This window comes from Schistocerca serialis, chromosome 9, assembly GCF_023864345.2.
Source record: "Schistocerca serialis cubense isolate TAMUIC-IGC-003099 chromosome 9, iqSchSeri2.2, whole genome shotgun sequence".
In the NCBI taxonomy this organism is placed as follows: Eukaryota; Metazoa; Arthropoda; class Insecta; order Orthoptera; family Acrididae; genus Schistocerca; species Schistocerca serialis.
In genome coordinates this window covers 330,788,054-330,801,348 of record NC_064646.1, presented here as the reverse complement: position 1 = coordinate 330,801,348, position 13,295 = coordinate 330,788,054, and the positions used below count along the sequence as shown (strand labels likewise).

The window sequence follows — 13,295 nt, the reverse complement described above, 5'->3', positions numbered from 1 at the left end:
CGACCGTAGCAGCAGCGCAGTTGCGGACTGAAGCCCCTAGAACCGCTCGACCACAGCGGCCGGCCTGCCCTTTTCAAAGTAACCACTTACGCATTCGACTTAAGTAATTTCGGGAAATGACGGAAAACTAAATATGGACGGCCGGACGCGGTAATTCCAACTGCGAGTGGTGCGGCTTGACGATAGAATCACCTCGTTCAAGGCTATGATGACAATTCCGAAGCACCGGAAACGTTTATCGGAAGCCAGTACGTGGTCGGGCAGGACTAACCACTCCATAAGCGAACACATATATATCAGTAGCGCAGGAACGACATCCTCCAGCCGCAGAAAGCTGCTGCATCAATAATTTTTATTGATAACTACTTCCAAAACTACTTCCAATCGACGCCGCTTGAACACAGAGCGAAAATTCGTCAGTAGTACCAGCGTAGCTGCCGACTGATGGTGTGCAGCATATGCCATCTGATCAAAAGTATATGGACACCCCAATGTTGTGCGGAATTGACTGCTAGGAAGGAGGCGTGCAGTATTGTGTTGTCAGTAGAGCAGCAGTAGCAGCAGCAAGAGAACGAATCGGCCAGGACAGATCAGCGACTTGGAACGTCGACTTGTCGACACCTAAGAAGTCTATCAGGGGCATTTCAAAGTGTTCTGCAACCTACAGAATATGTTTGTTCTACATAGCTATCCTCCTGCCTGTTACCATAGAATAAACAGTATTTGTGTCCAAACTGAAACGGTCAATGTTCAGTCCATGCTTTATTCCAGAACTGTTGATCTGTAATGTGAAACAGAAGGAAGTTGTAGTAAAACTAAAGAAAACTATACAGATTTAGAATTTCCTCAACAAAAAGGTAAAATAAACGTAAATTTTAAAACAAAAACATACCAAACATTGTCAATACTTTGATAAGGTTCTATGAAATATGTTTCTGTTTCTCACAAAAAACTTTCACATTTATCAATAATGATAGGAAACTCCTGCCTACGTTCATGATGAACAATGTTCTATTGAGTAGGCGTAGGTTCGAGTCCTCCCTCGGGCATGGGTGTGTGTTTTTGTTCTTAGGATAATTTAGGTTAAGTAGTGTGTAAGTTTAGGGACTGATGACCTTGGCAGTTGAGTCCCATAAGATTTCACACACATTTGAACACTTTTTTCTATTGAGTACAAAATAACAATAATTCAGTACCTTGTATGGGTCGGAAATAACAGCCAACCAGTTGCAACTGGTTGAAATAACAGACAACCATTCCACTGAAGTCCGCCCCCCGGTAGCTGCATGGTCTAATAAAAAAACTGAGTTAATGGATCACCGACGAACTGAAACAGGTGTCTTATAACGTCCGCCCCGAGCAGATGCAACGAACTATAAAAAAAAAGTCTCCGTGACTAATTGTCAATCCTCTGGGCCCTGGTTCGATTCCCGGCTGGGTCGCGGAATTTTCTCAGCCCAGGGACTGGGTGTTTTGCTGTCCTCAACATCATTCTATCATCCTAATCGACTGCAAGTCGCCGAAGTGGCGTCAAATTGAAAAATCGGCACCCGGCGACCGGTCTGCCCGACGGGGTAGCCCTAGCCATACGATTAAATAAATTCCATTGAAGCTCTTGCATTTACAGTTACTGAAACGCAACCGTGTTTAAAATCTTTTATATATCATGTTTGAACATGTAAACTATACCTGCATCAAAAGTAATTGCTTTGGTTACATAAAAGCACAGAAGTTACGCGATGAAATAATTTTTATTACTTATAAAACGCAATTAACATTCTACGAGGATATAAAATACGCAATGGACTAACACGAATGATGTGCGGTTCTAATCATGTGCAAAACAAACGAACAAATAAAAAAACCAAAAGAAGTTGTCGGCTCCCAGTTTCTCTCTTCACATTCGTTTATGTTTCTTTCCCTGCCAATTCTACCAATACTACTGGTAATTCTGCCATTTCATACGTCATTTATGTAGTTTACACAAACTATCGAACCGTAGTTTTGGTAGAGCGCAAATCTAGTCGTGCATCGCGAATGGGGGGGAGGGGGAAGATCAGCTCTTAAGTGTTAGATAAGCAGTACGCCTTTTTGCGTACAAAGTGCAAATGGTCCAAGCATAGCAGCCAAACGGTCATCCTCTGCGATATGCATTGGCGTGTTTCGTGCTGGATGCCATAGATGTCGTCAGTGACTACCTGACAAAGTTCCTGTTTACAGATGAAGTAACGTTTCCACATTTCTAGACATATGAATCGCCACGACATTATGATTTCAAGCTCCAGAAACCCACACAATACACGTCAACACATCCGTGATAGCCCGAAGCTTAGTGTTTGGTGTAACCTAATGCTCGATAGGATGATAGGCCCATTTTTCTTCCCAGAGAAAACTGTAACGAGAAATGATTACCTGGTCATATTAAAACAATTCCTGCGGCGACAGGAAAGGCATCCGACCGCAAGGTTGAATAAATTAAATTTACCAAATCTTGAGTGCAGCGGATCCCATGCCAGACGGGATGAATGCTTGTAAGAAGACTTCTGGATGTATATGTTTAAAGCTGGTGGAGTTCCCAACATTTAGGGTCAACCCATATACAGGGTGGAGAAAAAACAACCTGACAGAAGATTCTCGAGTCGATTAAAATTTTCCAGGTAACCACAGGTGGGATTAGCACTGTCACGGAGTTACGTGGATAAAACGACCGCCATTCACCGATGACCGCGCAATAGGATGTGCATTTAAAGTAAGTTGCGCCAGCTAATACCTGTTATGCTAAAGAGCGGAGATGCTAACTAAGCTAGCTGAAGGTAATGATTTGAATTGAACAGTCAAAGTTAGGAAGCTTTAAACTCCTACTCGTAGCTAGTTACGTTAGACGCGAATTTTTCGAGACCATTGCAAGGTAAAGCTTGACTATTTAATCAACTTCGCTAGAAGTACTGGAATGCCATAAACATAGCAATAGCGTAGTCGGGCAAGATCGTACTCATAGACACACCCAGACACGCTCACTTACTGGATAAATTTCAAAGCTACCTCAGTGACTGGCTAAGTTTTACTGCCGTAGATTCTTTTCTGACTTACGGTTGTTTGGTCGATTCAACCTCTCTCAAAAAGGAAGTTGTGTGTAGCTTATATTTTCGCAGTTTATACAGTAAAACTTCGGTATCAGGCATGACGTTTTAATTTATTAATTATTTACTATTAATTCTATTCGCAACTAATTTTTCCGACAGTGTCCACATGTAGGACTGAGTGCAACTGCAAAATTATATCACTGCACGAAATATAGTTCAGCCGATATCACGTCATAAACTTTGAGATGGGTGAAAAACTAGCTTTCCTTAAAACAATACGCAAATTACCTAGGCTATACTGACCTATTGGACATTCCACGACTCGGTAAACCAACATAATTAGAGTTTTGCGTATTCAGTTGTAAAGTTGATGAACGTCAAATATGAAACACATTAACTCATTTGCAAAATAATGAGAATTCGATTCTTTAAAAAATATGGGGGTGGGGGAGAGGAGCGGATAGGGTGAGCTGGTCGTTTATATTGTCAATTTTCCTTTTCATACAGGAGACAACTGAAAAAGAACGCAAAGTCTGAATGACGTCATTAACTTTGAGGTAAAAACTAAAAAAAGTATCGCAGTGGAGGTGCAAGGATGGTGTTATGGAATAGCCGGCCTAAGTGGCCGTGCGGTTCTAGACGCTTCAGTCTGGAACCGCGAGACCGCTACGGTCGCAGGTTCGAATCCTGCCTCGGGCATGGATGTGTGTTATTTCCTTAGATTAGTTAGGTTTAACTAGTTCTAAGTTCTAGGGGACTAATGACCTCAGAAGTTGAGTCCCATAGTGCTCAGAGCCATTCGAACCATTTGTTATTCAATAAATAAAGTACATGATTCTCCAGTTTTCACCCTACTAAACAATAATTGAATAAGGACCAGTCAAATGAAAACCAGAAAGCTGGAAGAAAGTATGTAAATTGTTTATTATTTCTAAAACATTTATCCCAGTGTGAGACAAAAGAGCCATGGAAAAATGTTTGTGAGCAGGAAAAATGTTTGTGGTTGCCCACGCAACCGTGATTGTACCCAAGCATGCCACCCTTCGGCGGGGATTTAAAAATTGTTTCGAGTACGCTGCATATATTTCTCTAGAAAGCCTTTATACGTCCTCCACATAGACCCAATCTATGCTGAAGAAGTTTCCGTATTTTTGGAGTGCCGAACAAAGAAATTCGTGGTCGTCGAATTGTTTCGGACGAAACGGTGCACGGCTGGGTACAGTTATGGTTCCGTAAGCAACCACAAATATTATTCCATGAAGACACTGACCGTCTTGTCCCACAGTAGGGGATACTCGTATTAAGAGTTATGACAATTATTTTTGAAACAATAAACAGTTTACTAACTTCTTCCATCTATCTCGTTTTCATTTGACTGCCCCTTGTAAATTCAACATCATTAACAACAAATGCAAAACGTAATACTAGGTTTTCGAAAGAAAATCTTTATGCTTTTCCATTTGGCAAAATGTAAAAACAAAGTCTGAGATGTCATACATCCTCATATGTCCAAAAATCCAATAAATGAATCCACTTAGACCCCATGTACTGGGTGAATCATCAATTTTTCTCCTTTCAGCGTCCAGTCTCGTAAAGTTCACACATTAGCTGCGGTGATATAGACCCACCAATAAATTCAAACAAATCAAGGCTTTTGGGCCATTGCCGTTAGTCCCGAGACAAATGTCAACCCCGTTCTCAAAAATATTCAAGAAGAAATCGCCTATTGTATTCAATGCTATGCTGCTGGCTGGATGTTGTTGAGATGCATGTGCACATAATGTATTGATATCTTTGCTCATGTGAATACCACGAGAATAATTTCCTCCAGCCGTGCTGAGCAAAGGGTTCTGCAATGAAGCGCCAAAGAAACAGGTATGGGCAAACATATTCAAATACAGAGATATGTGGCAGGGAAAAGATCCTGCAAGAACGGGACCAACGACAATTGAAGACAACCGTTCAACGTGACAGAAGCGCAACGCTTCCGCAGAGTGCTGCGGATTTCAGTGCTGGGGCATCAACATGTATCAGCGCGCAAACCATTCAACAGAACCTCATCGATATGGGCTTTCGGAGTCGAAGGCCTGCGCGTATACCCTTGATGACTGTACGACACAAAGCTGTACGGCTCGCCTGGACCCTTCGACACCGACGAGTCTCGTTTCGAATTGTATCGAGCGGATGGACATGTACCGTATGGAGACAGCCTCATAAATCCATGGACGTTTCTTGTCAGCAGGGGACTGTTCAAGCTGGTGGAGGCTCTGTAATGGTGTGGGGCGTGTGCAATTGGAGTGATATGGGACCCCTGATACGTCTTGATACGCCTCTGACAGGTGACACGTACGTAATCATCCTGCCTGAGCACCTGCATCCATTCATGGCCATTGTGCATTCCGACAGAGTTAGGCAATTCCACCAGGACAATGTGACATCCCACACATCCAGAATTGCTGTAGAGTGGCTCCAGGAACACCTGAGTTTAAACACTCCCCAGACTTGAATATTGTTGAGCATATCTGGGATGTCTTGCTACGTCCTGTTCAGAAAAGATCTACACCCCCTCGTGCTCTTACAGACTTATGGACAGTCTTGCAGAATTCATGGTGTCAGTTCCCTCTAGCACTACTTCAGACATTAGTCGTGGCATTAGACGTGATACGTCCTGTTGCGGAACTTCTGCGCGCTGCGATATCAGGCTTGTGTACCAGTTTCTTTCCCTCTTCAGTGTATAATAACCTTAACGTCAATCTTAATGATGTTATCATGAGCAGTTAATATTTATTTTTTTTAAATTGTTGTCTCTGGTCTTAGCCTTACTTTACAGTTGTAGGCACAAAGAAATAGTACTAACATGTTAAATCAAAATTGCTAGCCTCAAAAGACTAGTCCACACAGTTTAATAGTTTATCGCGCTTAACTGTTTATCCACACAGTATAACGATTTATGTTGCTTAGGGTTCTTTTCTCTTTTTTTCTCAAATAATGCTTTAGTTACTTTCATAGTTATGCTAATTGTGTGCAGCTAACTCCACCATCATCCAGTGTAACTGAAAATACGTGAATGTGCTCCATCAAACTGTTGTGACATAATGAAAATCATCTTTCCTCTTCATTGAAGGCGTTATCCAAAACGAACACGGCAATCACTCCCTTCTATTTCGTTCCATAGGTTAAATGGTCCGCGCAGAGTGTTGTAGAGCAATGTATTTTTTAGTGGCAGACCATAGAACGCTATTGAATATGAAACATAAGAAGCCACCGCGGGGACAGATCGTCGATGCCGACGTCATTAGGGACGAAACGATTGCTATGTTGCCAGGGACGGAGGTGATGTGATAGGACGTGACAGTGTTGATGGAACCATCCCAGCATATACCAGGAAACATAAATCAAGATGGCATTACAGTAATTCGCATTATCCTACCGTGTACGAGTTCAGTGTTTTACGACAGCGACGCAAGGCTCGGCTTCAGTTTTATAGCGGCGACACTGCTAGGTAAACCTCCTGATAACTTTGTTTAGGACTTGAAAACTTTTTAATTTACTCATATGGATCCTTTTAGCTACACCCCAAGATAGTGATTATTTGCGAGGTCATTCCCAGTTCCAGTATTTTTCTTATTAGCAAAGGAAACCTTCTAAAAAACGTAGTCGAAATTGAGTTGGATTGGAGCTCTTTACATTTGTTGCTCGGGCACTGTTTTTTAAGCAAAAATTTGGAGGGTTAGTTACGAAAATTTCAGTTTGGCTATTCTTAATATAACATAGTCGGCATCTCGTCTGCGGTTGCATTTATTTACTTCTTCAGACAATCTTGACAGCAGAGAATCAAGGCAGGCAATTAGTAAATCTTAAAATACTGTACTTTTCAGCAACTTACATCGCTTCCGAAAGGTACGGAAGGCTTTTAAAGGAAACTTTCTCTCTTGTGCTAAAACAGCTGACTCTTTCAGAGTCAGGTGTTCAGAGTGAAAGACTGCGGAAAGCAGATAATGAATAAAAAAGGGATTGACTCTCCCAACGGGTAACGACAAAGGCGCAGTTTTCACTCTGCCACCATGCCTTCTCTTACACTTTTTTCCCCTTCTCTGTCGGTTCTGGACGTTGCACACCGTCTCCTGGAATGAGCTGCACTGCGAGTGATGGCAGTAAAGTGTTAAAACAGATTTAGACGCTACAGGAGTCAGCATGTTTGAGATATAGTACCGAAAGAAAGCAGAACCCTTGTAATTGGAAATTTGAAGGAACGGTTAAGGAAGTATTTAAGACTTACTTGTTTTCTAAAGAATGTCAAAAATTGAAAAGGAGATTTGGAAATTTATGGTAAGCCCTTATGGGACCAAACTGCTGAGGTCATCGATCCCTAAGCTTACCCACTACTTAATCTAACTTTTTAACTCACACGCCCGAGGGAGGACTCGAAACTCCGACGGAGGGGAGCCGCGCGGCCCGTGACAAGGCGCGGCTATCCCTTGGGGCTTAAAAATTGATTAACAAATGAAGTGCGTAACGAAAGTACTAGATCAGGCAACAGAGAATACGATGGCGAACTCTTACTGCCGATGCAATATTTGCTAAGCTCTATACAACTAAAGAGTTTGGCAACAGAGGCAGCAGTAAAAAAAAAAAAAAAAAAAAAAAAAAAAAAAAAACAATTATGTATCAGAGACTACAGTGTTGAATGGGTCATAACAAATATACATAGCATATCAGGGTTACGTCAATCCAGACGAAAACTCCGATGTGATCCAAAATTTCTTACATTAAATTTGGGATACGAGTGTGGAACAACATATTTAGTTTCAAATTAGGTAACCAGTGTGGGTACTGTGATCAAAGAGCAGCGAACTTGTGTGTCACAGCTTCATGAACTGTACTGAAAGCGTCGTTGTTATCAGATGTGACCATTTAAGACAGAAGAAGACTCGAAGTACCAACAGAAAAGGCGTGACATTTTACTGCCGTGGGTAGTATATGAGATAATTAGGAAGTCATTTCACATCTCATATTTAAGAAAGCACCTGCTTAGTACGACTTCTGAACAGTAGATAACTCCCGATATTCTCACCTCGAAAAATATTTTGCCGCTTCTACATCTCTAGGAAGCAGACTGATTTTGTAACATATCAACAAAGTCATTTGGAAGCCAGTGTGTCAGAAAACATTCACTTAGAGATCACATTTCAAGAGATGGAATAATAATATTTTCTTTCACGTCTGATGGCAGCTTTCTTACAAGGATAAAGTGCAAATTTTCTTAAAATAATTGCGATTGCATCCATTTCAGTATGAACTTGTTTTTCCAGTTTTGGAAAAGTCCAATTATTGAGCAGTGCACAATTTTCTTTAGGACTCTTTCCAAATGCGTTATTTGTTTTACTCTGAATGTGTTTATGATTTTATTTAAGGCTGATAAGAGGTGGATCTACAGGCCTTTCTTCTATCTAACCAGGCATTTACCATTACCTTCTGTTCAGTGTGTGTAAAAGGTTTCATTGTTTGTGAAAATCTACGTATTTCCTTTTTGCTAGATCGGACATGATTTTATATCGAAGACAATGAATGCTCCAAGAGAAGTGCAATAGGCGTTGTTTCACGAGTGTTTAAATATTTACTTGTCTAATCAGAAATCGAATCGGTGAAGAAGAGTCATCAAAACTTAGATGGGAATTAGTCCTAGTTCAAAACAAAAACAATGGAAGCTCGTGTTAATCTCGAGAATAGTGTTAGGATGATGTCAAGCATATTAAAGGTACATACACATAGTTTTGACCGACCTATGGATGGAAAAGTGTAACAATTTATATCGCTATAAGGCCATAAGGATGAAAGAGCGGGACAAACGTTATAAACTTGTTCGTGAATAAATGAACAACCAGGGAAATCACTGAATCAGGAAACGAAAACAAAGCTACATGAGAAGATGAATGCGCACTATAGTAATGTAATTAATTTATTGTTAAATGGAATAAAAATCTTTACATAGAAATAATCGAAAGGAAAAATAAATGTCAGCGCAACACACTGTCTCTTGTTTATTGACGACATAGCAGTAGCTGCTGACAATAAAAAGAAATTTAAGTAAACAGAGAATAATTTGACATTTGTATTGTTAGATTATTGATAATCCCAAAACTTAAACTAGTTTATTATTAAAATGGTGACAACATCAAAACAAGGAGTAAGAATAATTATAATAGTGAAAAAGAAAAGTAAACAAGTGAATAAATCCTTCTATTTTGACAACGATTTTAGAGGTACGTAGAACGACCACTCAGGACAAAAGAACACACACGGGGAAAGAAATAGTCTGTAGGGAACAATACATAATGACAGAAAGAATTATTTCTTAAGATATTCGACTGGGCTTTGTTACTAGTTAGTTTTCAGAAATAGGGGTCCGAATTTCCAGAAACAATAGAAATACCGCTAAGACGGAAAATGGGATAAATGAAGTAATATGGTATATGTGACATCTCTGGAGAAAGCTGCTCCAAATAATCTAATTACGAAAATCATCTTCGTGTAGGTGAAACTTACTTGGAATACATTTGGCGTGGAAGAACTCGCGGAAAGAAAGAAAGGGAAATCCGAGACCACGTTCAGGGAGAACCGGTGGAGGACATGGGGTACAGACATTACGAAAAACTTTCGTAAGTATTACTATGTCGTCAGTGAATATGATACTGATTGTTGTGCTTCTATTTAGTTTACTTTCGGTGTTCTTGATTTAAAGATTATTAATCCAATTTATGGCGCAATAAATTAAATTTTATAAGACACATTTCTGCCTTACCTCTCCTCTTGTTTACTTTTTTCCCCGACTTATTAATTTCGACGATTGTTCTTTGGGTGATGGACAAGTTATCCTGTTCTTCCATATGAACCACGTGCTCAGCCGCTAGAAGAGTTGTTTCACACTGGTCAATGGAAGCTGTGTGTGTGTGTGTTTTTCTGCCAAGGGATTGACATCTTTATAGTGCAAAAATAACTGAAACGCTTTAGCGACAACGTGTAATTGTTAGTAAGTGTTTAACATTATTACAAAATCTTACGAAACACGTTCCTTCATACAGCGATTACTTATTCTAGAGACGTGGATTTCAGTTAGGCCAAAAATGTAAATGCTGCTGAGGCTGTCAGTGTGCTGCGTCTTCGGTGCAAATATTATAGAAACTGGGCTCTGATTGTTTATTCAAATCACAAAATTCCATTACATTAATTTTCCTGTTAAAACATGTTTCGGCGCATTTGTGACATAGTCAGTGCTATCTGCCATTATTGAAGTATTTATTTTCAGTTGGTTAGATTTCGCAAGGCCTCCATTGGCTGATCAGGTATCTTACAGTGATCATAGTTGCTCTTGTCATTATTCTCATCTTCTTGTCTTGCAGATGGCGTGGAAAAAACGCAGCGGATATTATTTTTGGTAACTTCAAAACACAATTGTGCGTGGTGACAAAGACAACTTTCAAGCTATGACATGGCGTCTAACCATTTACTGAATTTCCCCCGGACTCTAACCAGCTAGAAATTGAAACCAGCTGACGATGGTACAAATGTGTCGAAACATGTTTGGGCAAGAAATGTAATCACAGAAGATTTTGTGGTTTGCTTTAACAGGTGGAACCCATTGCCTATAATTTATTCTGCAAACGCGGCAGTTCTTCAAACACAAAAAACTAGCCACTGATAACTTGTGTTTGTTATTGCACCTTGGACTAATATAAATTGAAAAGTTTGGTAATGTAGTTCCGAAGATGGAACATTACCTTTGCAAAGGGCCTGCCAGCTCGCGCGACGTCGACTCGGAACGGTGGAGGCGGCAGACCTCTTCGTCACGGTGTGCTGAGACGAATTCGCGGTTTGTCGGGGGTCCTGCCCGGTGGAATGGCCGGCGCGTGAAGAATCGGCGCGGAAGCAGCGCTCGCACGCAGAGCACCGCTGCGACACTTGTCTACACACGCACTCAGTGTGGCGATGCTGCGAGGACTGGCTGCGCGTTGCTCCGCCTTGCCTCAGCTCCGCGCGCGGGCCACTACAACGGTAAGTCCGACCGCATTCCGAAGCCGGGTGAGCGGGGGGCGGTAGAGCAGACAGCTGCGCTCGGGGAGGCCTCTGGCGGCAGCCGGCGGAACCACGCTCACTGTGCCTCCCGTCCGGCCCTGAACCTTTCTCGCAGCCACCCTACCAGAACGGACTTGACACTGCACGCTTCGGATTTTTAGCATTAAACACGGACTCGTTCTAAGCCATCAGTTTTAGGACTGGCATCACGTTGCACTCCTCCTCTTACTATCTTGTGCTGGCATTTTCAACTCTGCACGCTGTCCACTGGACTCGCATTACGAAAACTACATTGATGAGCCAATACAAAACGACCATCTATTTAATAGAGTGTTAGTCCAACTTTAGAATGCACTACACCTACGATTCTGCTGCGTGCTGTTAGCTAAACTATACCGCTGCGGCATGAAGTATCTACATTGAAGAGCCAAAGAAATTGGTACACCTGTCTAATATCGTACCACGCAGAAGTCCGCAACATGAGGAGGCATGAACTCGACTAAGTCTGAAGTAGTGCTGGAGGGAACTGACACCATGAACCCTGCAGGACTCTCCATAAATCCGTAAGAGTACGACGCGGTGCAGATCTCTTCTGAACATCACGTTACAAGGCATCCCAGATATGCTCAATAACGTTCATATCTGGGGAGTTTGATTGCCAGCGGAAGAGTTTAAACTCAGAAGAATGTTGCTGGAGCCACTCTGTAGCAAATCTGGACGAGTGGGGTGTCGCATTGTCCTGTTGGAACTCCCCAAGCGTGTCTGAATGCCCAATTGACGTGAATGGATGTAGATGATCACACAAGATGCTTATGTACGTGTCACCTGTCAGTCATATCTAAACGTATCAGGGATCCCGTATCACTCCAGCTGCACACGCCACACACCGTTAGAGAGCCTCCACCAACTTGAACAGTCCCCTGCTGACAAGCAGGGCCCATGGATTCATGAGGTTGTCTCCATACCCACTACACATCCATCCGCTCAATACGATCTGAAACGCGAATCGGCCAACCAGCAGCCGGTGTGGCCGAGTGGTTCTGGACGCTTCAGTCTGGAACCGCACGACCGCTACGGTCGCAGGTTCGCGACCTACCTCCGGCATGGATGTGTATGCTGTCCTTAGGTTAGTTAGGTTTAAATTGTTCTGTTCTAGGGGACTGGTGACCGCAGATGTTGTTCCGTACTGCTCAGAGCCATTTGAACCATTTGGTCCAACCAGGCAACATGTTTCCAGTCAACAGACCAAAGTCGGTGTTGACGGGCCCAGGCGAGGCGTAAAGCTTTTTGCCGTGCAGTCATCAAGGGTAGACGAGTGGGCCTCCGGCTCCGAAAGCCCATATCGATTGTGTTTCTTTGACTGGTTCGCACGTTGACGGCCCAGCATTGAAATCCGCAGCAATTTGAGGAAGAGCTGCACTTCCGAAAGATCTTTTTCAGGCCGCAGCGATGCCGGAGATTTGAAATTTTGTCGGATTATTCATATTCACGGTACACTTATGAAATGGTCGTACGGGAAAATCCGTACTTCATCGCTACCTCGGAGATGCTAAGCCCCATCGCTCGTGCGCCGACTATAATACCACGTTCAAACTCACTTAAATCTTATTAACCTGCCATTGTAGGACCGATAACCGATCTAACAACTGCGCCAGACGCTTGTCTTATATAGACGTTGCCGACCGCAGCGCCGTAGTCTGCTGTTTGCGTATCTCTGTATTTGAATACGCTTCTTCGGTGTTCCGTACTTTCCCTTTTACCTAGGATAAATATTATAACTAAGATGATTTCCTTTGGTGTCTGAAATCTTTTATGTGTGTTACCTGCAGTGAAGCTTGTCTGAATTGTGCATGTGAGGCGGATGATTCTTTTTTGTGGAAGAATTGTAGTGGAGGGGGTCCATCGTCATGAAAAAAATACAAATCCTGCAATCAGGCTCTGAATACCAGGCGACAGTCGACCGACCGCCGTATCATCCTCATAATTCATCATCGGATGCTGTATGGAGGACGATGGGGTCTGGACACCGCATTTCCGGACGCTGTCGACGTTCCGACCTGGAAGCCGCTACCTCTCAATCAGGTAGTTCTTCAACGGGCATACGTAAGCAGCATGGATCCCGGTCGAGTCCTCCCACCA

General features: G+C 42.4%; 1 protein-coding gene across 2 annotated transcripts in view; it reads right to left on the bottom strand.

Annotated features, from left to right (window-relative positions):
* LOC126418750 (cadherin-23) overlaps nucleotides 1-11,110 on the bottom strand; it is a 392,502-nt gene extending 381,392 nt beyond the window's left edge. For both annotated transcript variants that reach the window (XM_050085675.1, XM_050085676.1), the window contains exon 1: nucleotides 10,862-11,110. The gene's annotated coding sequence lies outside the window, so the exon portion shown is untranslated. The remainder of the gene's footprint in view (nucleotides 1-10,861) is intronic.
* Nucleotides 11,111-13,295: the final 2,185 nt, after the last annotated feature.